Genomic DNA, 7,676 nt, shown 5'->3' on the forward strand with positions numbered 1-7,676 from the left:
GAAAATTTTTTCCCTTGATTAGCGAGCGGAATTCAGTTTCAAAAGGACAATGGTCCATTGGCATGATAAAAAAGGTTATAAAATTTGGTTTATAGGTAATAACAGCGCGCATCTCCAGCTGAATCGTCAGATCTGAATATTATTTAAAATTCAGGAACTTAATTGTCAGAGTTTCTAATAATTTAAAATATACAACCCCTCAAAAACTCTCAATGGTTCTCATTTCAAGGGTTGGAGGGAGTTGATCCCACAAAAAAAATTTTTTTTTTAGATTTTCCCGAACATTTTTGATAGGATTAAGGCCAGGACCTCTCGGCCGGGTTTTGATTCCTGTGATGTTCTGATAAACAAAATGTGGGTTAAGATCAAAAACTAAAAAAATATTCAGATTTACCTTCTACATCATACCTTTACCTTTTACACTTTTACAGAATTTGGGTGTTGGAAATTGTAATATAAACATTCTAACAATATCACATTGCGATACAGGCCGTATGTAAATTAGTTGTTTCACCAAGATAAACTTTTTAATGGCAATTGAACTAAGACATGTACACGCGAACACTTGGGCCGAAAGAGAAGCACAGAGTCGACCTTAGTTCACCACAGGGAACTTTGATAGAAAATTCTCTCTATTATTAACCGTCGTAGGAAATCATTTCCATTCAAACTATTACGGTCAGCAAAAGCAAATCAAGTTCGCTATCTGCTCAAGACGTGACTTGAATTGAAAACATCCAACGTTTCAGATAGTGTCTCGTAACTATTTTTCCTTTCTGGATAATTTTTAGCACACGTAATTCGGTCATTCGGCAAAGAACAGCACGCTTTGTTTCATTGTGGAAAACTTCGTCTGTATAACAAACTTTTTTATGTTGGAAAGGAAGTTTGAAACGCTATATTTACGTTCGTTTCAAGTTATTTGTCACTTTTCGGTGTCCTACAGGAACTGCCAAAGCGATATAGTTTAGTCGAAAATGGATTTCATTTATCACAAACTTTAGAAATTTTTCATTTTAACGTAACCCTTTTTAGCTTCATGTAATCATATAAAATAAAATTATTCTATATAACTTTTCCACTTAATTTAACCCATATTATCTTCAAATTAACCTTTTCTTATTTCAAACTAGCTTTATAACCCGGCGTTGCCCAGGGGGTAATAAAAAGTGTTATTTAACACATTATTTTAAGTATACATAATACTATTGCTAGATAAAAGCATATATGTTAATTATATGAACAATTATATGAAGGTCCAGCGGCCCTGCATTCGAACCCGACATACTTAAAAATGTTTTTTTTTTTTTTTTCAAAAACGCCGGGACCCCTAGGGTTCATATAACCTCTGCTGTTGCGAACCCTCGTTAAAAATATAAATAAATAAAGTTTAACCGTGTGCAAACTTTATTTATGCCTTCAACAGCCAAAACTGGATGCAAATTATTTTCAAAATCTGAATTATACTGAAAAGGGTACTTCCTACCATCAAGTTTTACCAATCGACTTTTGTTACGCTGTTCATTTTGATCACAATAGTGCAAAGATTGTCTTAATTCTCTAATTCTTACGCGACTGTTTCGTGTCGTTGCGATGATTTATTAGCACACGGGTGGGACATATGAAATATACTTTGTTCGTTTACTTGCGCTCCTTCTTTTTTTGTTTCATTTTGTCTTTCAACTGTAATTCTCTTGGGAATATTTGTGCCACGACCAATATTTTGTCGTTTTCGTGGCATTTTAAAGATCAACAAAATGCAATTCTAACAGCAATTCTTCAACAGTAGTGTCAAAAAGCCATAATGTAAGATTAAACATAATTCATACTACAGCAAAATCATTTCAATTAATTATAAAACATCGAAAAATTGAAGATTACGGAACTTCGCAACTTCACATTTTATAAAATCAAGAATATTAATAAATTCAATTGGTAAAACAATAGCACTACGTGTAACATTTAATTTAAACTGTCCGAGTTCGGTAAAACAAAGTTTATGTATACATAACTAAATATATGTTCACTTGGAACACTTTTCACCATTCCGATGGCTTGTGGCTTAGTGCCTAGTGGAATGGTCATCGGGCACGCTACATGCCGGTAGTTTTTTTTCCTACACCACTGCTCCCTATAGTAAAGATACGACGGTTACGTTTTCATCTTCCAATCCCAGCGAAACCAAATCTGTAGTTTTTTCGACTATATTGAATCAATAATTTTGCAACTATAACTCGGTAATTTTTGTGACTATAGAGCGTAGTTTTTGCATCTATTGACTTTTAGCGCCTCTAAATCGCAATTTGAAAGACGCGGGAAACGTTACCATACCGGGAGCCGAAAGCCCGCCTGGAAAGCTGACAGCTGTGAAAATGGACGCCACAAATTCCTGAAATCTCTCTATTTTGTAAACTGACGCCCATTAAATATGCTCAGTTTATATTCTCTAAACCCGCCCGGCACTAATACAAACAAGCTGTGCAAGTTTCATTGAAATCCGTCCAGTAGTTTTTGTTTTTATCATTAACCCACTTACCAACATTATATACATATAGATATACATATACATACATATATGTATATATATAAACTATTAAAAAGGATATAAATACAAAAATAATAGCAAAGAAGCGCGAACACTTTTAACAAAAAATCAATATTATAAATTGATTAATAAATAGCTCAACAAAAGTAATAAATAAACCCTCAATTACACTTTAACGCTCGTTCAATGTTTTTTTTTAGATCCGAAAGGTATGAAATACTCTAATGGACAAAATTAACCCACCACTCTTAAATTTAATTATAGGATTATTCATATTTTGCATACCAAAAATAGGTTTGATTGTAAAAATAAGAGATTTAAAATTAAAATGTTTATTACCTAATTCTAAAAAAAAGATATAATTAAATAAATAAAAAAGTAAACATTTTTTGTCCTTTATAATATTGATCATTTAAACCCCTCGCCTCCACCATTGGTTATAATAAATCATTAATTCACTACTTTCGTGGTCAGTTTGACCAATTAATACATGACAATTAATTAAGGTTTTTTAGTTGAGATGAAAAAAAGTTAATGGCACGAGCGGGATTCGAACCCACGATCTTCAGCTAGATACGCCGCTGCTCTACCAATTGAGCCATCGTGACCTCGATCCACTCGGACATCAACTTCCTATCTCAACCCCACCTTATGAGTTTTTCCTCCTTTTGCCATTTTTCAAATGTCGTGTAATCGGTTTTGATTCTCGACGACAATTGAAATGGCGACGGAGAGCTTTAGTGAAGTGCACTTCATTTTTTAAAATATGTATTTTCATTTTGTGAAAAATGGCAAAAGGAGGGAAAACTCATAAGGTGGGGTTCAGATAGGAAGTTGATGTCCGAGTGGATCGAGGTCACGATAGCTCAAGTGGTAGAGCAGCGGCGTATATAGCCGAAGATCGTGGGTTCGAATCCCGCTCGTGCCATTAACTTTTTTTCATCTCAACTAAAAAACCTTAATTAATTGTCAGTTATAATAAATATAACAAACAAAGCACTCAATTCCATCCTCATTCAGGTGGTCATCCACGATACGTGCTCTATGGGACCAGGCATTATGCTGCATTACCAAGAATCTCTCACCGATGTGGAGGCTAATAGCACTTCATGTTTATCGATTACCTCTGTGAAGTTAGAGATCTTCCTCGTATAACGACCAATTCGGTGCGTGCATCCAAGGAAATGCCTACCCAAAACATCTATGGTCGAACGTGGAATGCCACCTGACCAATAATACAGCATGAGGCGTACCTTTCTCCTGAGCGTCTCCATATGAAATTACGCCCATCTAAAGATTTTGAGCCAACTCTCACCTTTCTGTAAAGAGAACTTGGCTCCAATCTTCCAATGTCAAAATCACACAATTGAAGCCTGGCCATTTGCTGAGCTGTGGTAAGAAGGGGCCACCGTGGTGCCCCGAGTGCCGGGCCCTGAGGTTATTTTCATTGAGTCTTCTTCCTGGAGGAAATCACGTTGATTTGTCTCAGTTTAGAAAAAGACTACTTTAGATTAAAACTACTGTCTTGCAACGCGAAACTGCGTTGTTTATAACACATACAAAATAGTTTTCCACTCCCTGAGATTAAATGATATAACATAACAACGAGGAAATTCAATTTACTCCAAGCAGCTATGAATGTTTTTATTCTATACAAGCTCTGCAGCAGTTTTATGTTAGGTTTTGGACTAGGAACCTGTTTCACGTGTCGGAGGACTTAATGTTATGAATATCGCGATATCCACTCTTGCACTTCTACTTTTTCTGAGACACATAACGTACGAGATGAATTTCTTGTATCTGGAACTAGGCCAATTTTTATAGATCATATAATGTAAACAATGGTGTTTTCAAGAGACTGAGGGGAAAAAAGAGAGGAAACTTGAATCAGCATTTCGCTTATAAAACAGCTTCCATTTTAATCAGATTTTCCAAAATCGTCACAATATTCTGAAAAAAATCGCATTCTATTTATAGCATTTTTTAAAACTCAAATATGCATATCTCTAATGAAAATGGTTTGAACCGTTTTATACAATTTTCGTTTTGAATCAAAATGTTTTTCCAGGCTAAAAGAGGTCGGGTTCGTTATCAAGGTCGTAACTGCTTTCCATATTACATTCTATTATTAATTGCAGTAAGACACTTACGCTTGGATAGTAAATTCTGAATAGTAACCACTAAAATACACCTTCACTAAATTACGCCTGCTGGTCTGACAAACAGGGAAAATTGATCTTTTTTTGGGTCCGCCTATTCTTGCTGTGATATCCGTGTGTCTGTCAACCAATTAACATCAAATAAACAATTTTTAACTTCTAATTCACCGTTTTTCTTAAAGCAATAAAAAATAAGGAGACGGTATGAAATATAAGCATAAAAAGGAAAATTCCTGTTTACAGCTTTTCAATTTAATGTTTAATCTCAAGCTTCAGATTAACGGGGAATTAATAAATGTTAATTTAAAATTAAAAAGGGTTAATTTGAAATTGTAAAGAGTTAATTTGAAGTTAGAAAGAGTTAATTTGAAATTGAATAGCGTTGATTGGAAGTTAGAAAGGGTTAATTTGAAAATTTTAAAGAGTTAATTTGACGCTAGAAAGCGTTAATTTGAAATTGAATAAGATTTATTGGAAGTTAGCAATTGTTAATTTGAAATTACCAAGGTTAATTTGAAATTGAATAGGGTTGGCTGGAAGTTAGAACGGGTTAGTTGGAAATTAAAAAGGGTTAATTTGAAATTGTAAAGAGTTAATTTGAAATTAGAGAGGGTTAATTTGAAATTGAATAGGGCATATTGGAAGTTATAAAGGGTTAATTTAATATTAAAAGAGTTAATTTGAAATTGTAAAGAGTTAATTTGAAATTGAGTATGGTTGACTAGAAGTTAGGACGGGTTAATTGGAAATTAAAAAGGATTAATTTGAAATTGTAAAGAGTTTTTGAAATTAGAGAGAGTTAATTTGAAAGTGAATAGGGTTTAAAAAAGCCTATTAAAGCCTAATAAAAAAACCGCAGTAAAAACATCGAAGATAGGAATACGAAAATGATTGTAAACAACCAAAGGTACTTTTCTCGTTTGAGTAGACTTCTTTTTTGATCATTTTCCTTTGTTTTTACGTCGCGGAGAGTCTCGCCACCGTTCCTCATTGAAGATCACGTGAAGCCGGAACGCGATTAATTGCGAGGTCAAAAACAGCAAGAATAGATTAACAAACCTCGGAACTAAAGAGGATCTCGCAATTTAACGAACCCATTCCGTAAATTTAATGGTAAAATTTACTCTATTTTTCCTTTTTTTAATTTGTAATTTTTCGAAATTTGTCGTTGGTTGTTCTAAGCACGTGAAAGCAGTTGTCAATCGAGAAAGGAACCGTGCTCGACTTATAAAGACAAATTGACGACACTTCCTCCAGACACTCTTCAACCCAAATCCCGTAAAAAGGGTTAAATTTGGTGTTCACCATTTGGCCATTATCCGACGCATCCATCAAATTGGAATCATGTCTAGTTAGGCTGTATAAGCAGTATATAAATTACTCACCTGACAGTTTACGACGAACTCTCGGAAAGAGTGATTAGGAGTCTATTAGATAAAACATAATATTTAACTGATTTTTTAACGATAAATTTTTAACTCTTTCACTCCGCCATTGACCTTATCACCAAAAGATTTTTAAAATCTTCCTAAATATCTATTATTTTCCGTGCGGAATAAGATTGCGGGGTTTAAACAAACGTCCAAACCTCTAAAGACTCCAGCCCAATATCCTTTGGATCAAATAGGAAAATAAAATTGACCTCGCGCACTTTGGCCTGATTCCCTCGGACAATTCCTGAAAACATTTTAACAACTTGTTTGCCCAGTTAGATTTTATCAGAACCTGGCGTGTAGGACTAACTGACTTTTGGCATGCCATCTTTAATTGTTTTACACGGTGAACTGATTGAGATATAAACTTGCATGCGTTTTCCAAAATCTTAGATAAGACAATTAGTTTTGGTTTACCTTAATTGTTTCAAATGCAATCAGACCTTTCCGACTTTGGCCCTCTCGGAAAACCATCAGCTCTAACGTACAAAATGGGACCATTCCCCTGGAAAAAGTAGTTCATACCGGTTCAACAACAAAAACTCATCCTACAAGAATTTCCTTGTTTGATGAATGAGTAATGTTTATGCACTGAAAATTTTATTGAAATATAACTTTTTTTCTGCCAAATTAACGCTTTTTCTCGTTAAATTAACTCTTTTGTATTTCGAATTAACTCTGTTTCTCATCAAATTAACTTTTTCTAATTTCGAATTAAGCTTTTCTAACTTCAAATTAACTCTTTTTACATTCTAATTGACCTTTTACAATTTCAAATTAACCTTTTTTAACTTCAAATTGACCTTTTTTTTAAAACGTTTCTTCGGCGGTACGTTTACTAAAATTGGAACGATACAGGGAAGATCTTGGCCCCCTGCGCAAGGATAACAAAACGAAATTAAACCTTTTTGAAATTAAAATGATCCTTTTTGCGTGAAAATTAAACGTTTTTAATTTAAAATTAACCATTTTGTATTTATAATTATTCCTGTTTTTAAAACATAAAAAACCTAGGAAATGATACGAAATAATAAATATTGGAAAATAAAATTCCCAAATATTTGAAAAAGTTTTCAAAAATCAAATAATTGGGCTTTAAAAGATGATTTGAACTCATTTCCCTTCAAATTCACTCCGTTTAATATGAAATTAACCTTTTTTATTTCAAGATAAGTTTTTTTTAAATAAACCCTTTTTGGCATCAAATAAACTTTTTTTACTTTCAAATTAATGCTTAATAATTTCACGTTAAACCCTTTAAAGCTTGATATTAACCTTCTTTAATTTCAAATTGATCTTTCTTAACTTCCAATTAACCATTATCAATTTCAAAATATCCGTTTTAATCTTCAAAATAGCTTTTTAACTTTACGTTAACCTTTTTAATTTTAAATAAACCATTTTTATCTTTGATTTAATAATTTTCAATTTCAAATGAACCCTTTCTACCTTCAAATTGACTCCTTTTACCTTCCATTTAATATTTTAAGGTGAAAATTGTTTTGGACAGAAAAAAGCTAAAGGTATAGGGGAATTTAA

The 7,676-nt window shown here is 33.2% G+C and overlaps 1 pseudogene; it reads left to right on the forward strand.

Annotated features, from left to right (window-relative positions):
- Positions 1-6,954: 6,954 nt before the first annotated feature.
- Positions 6,955-7,047, forward strand: LOC112127993 (annotated as a pseudogene).
- The last annotated feature ends 629 nt before the right edge of the window (positions 7,048-7,676 follow it).

The sequence above is a fragment of the Cimex lectularius genome, unplaced genomic scaffold, assembly GCF_000648675.2.
Source record: "Cimex lectularius strain Harlan isolate CLEC.00 unplaced genomic scaffold, Clec_2.1 scaffold344, whole genome shotgun sequence".
NCBI lineage: Eukaryota > Metazoa > Arthropoda > Insecta > Hemiptera > Cimicidae > Cimex > Cimex lectularius.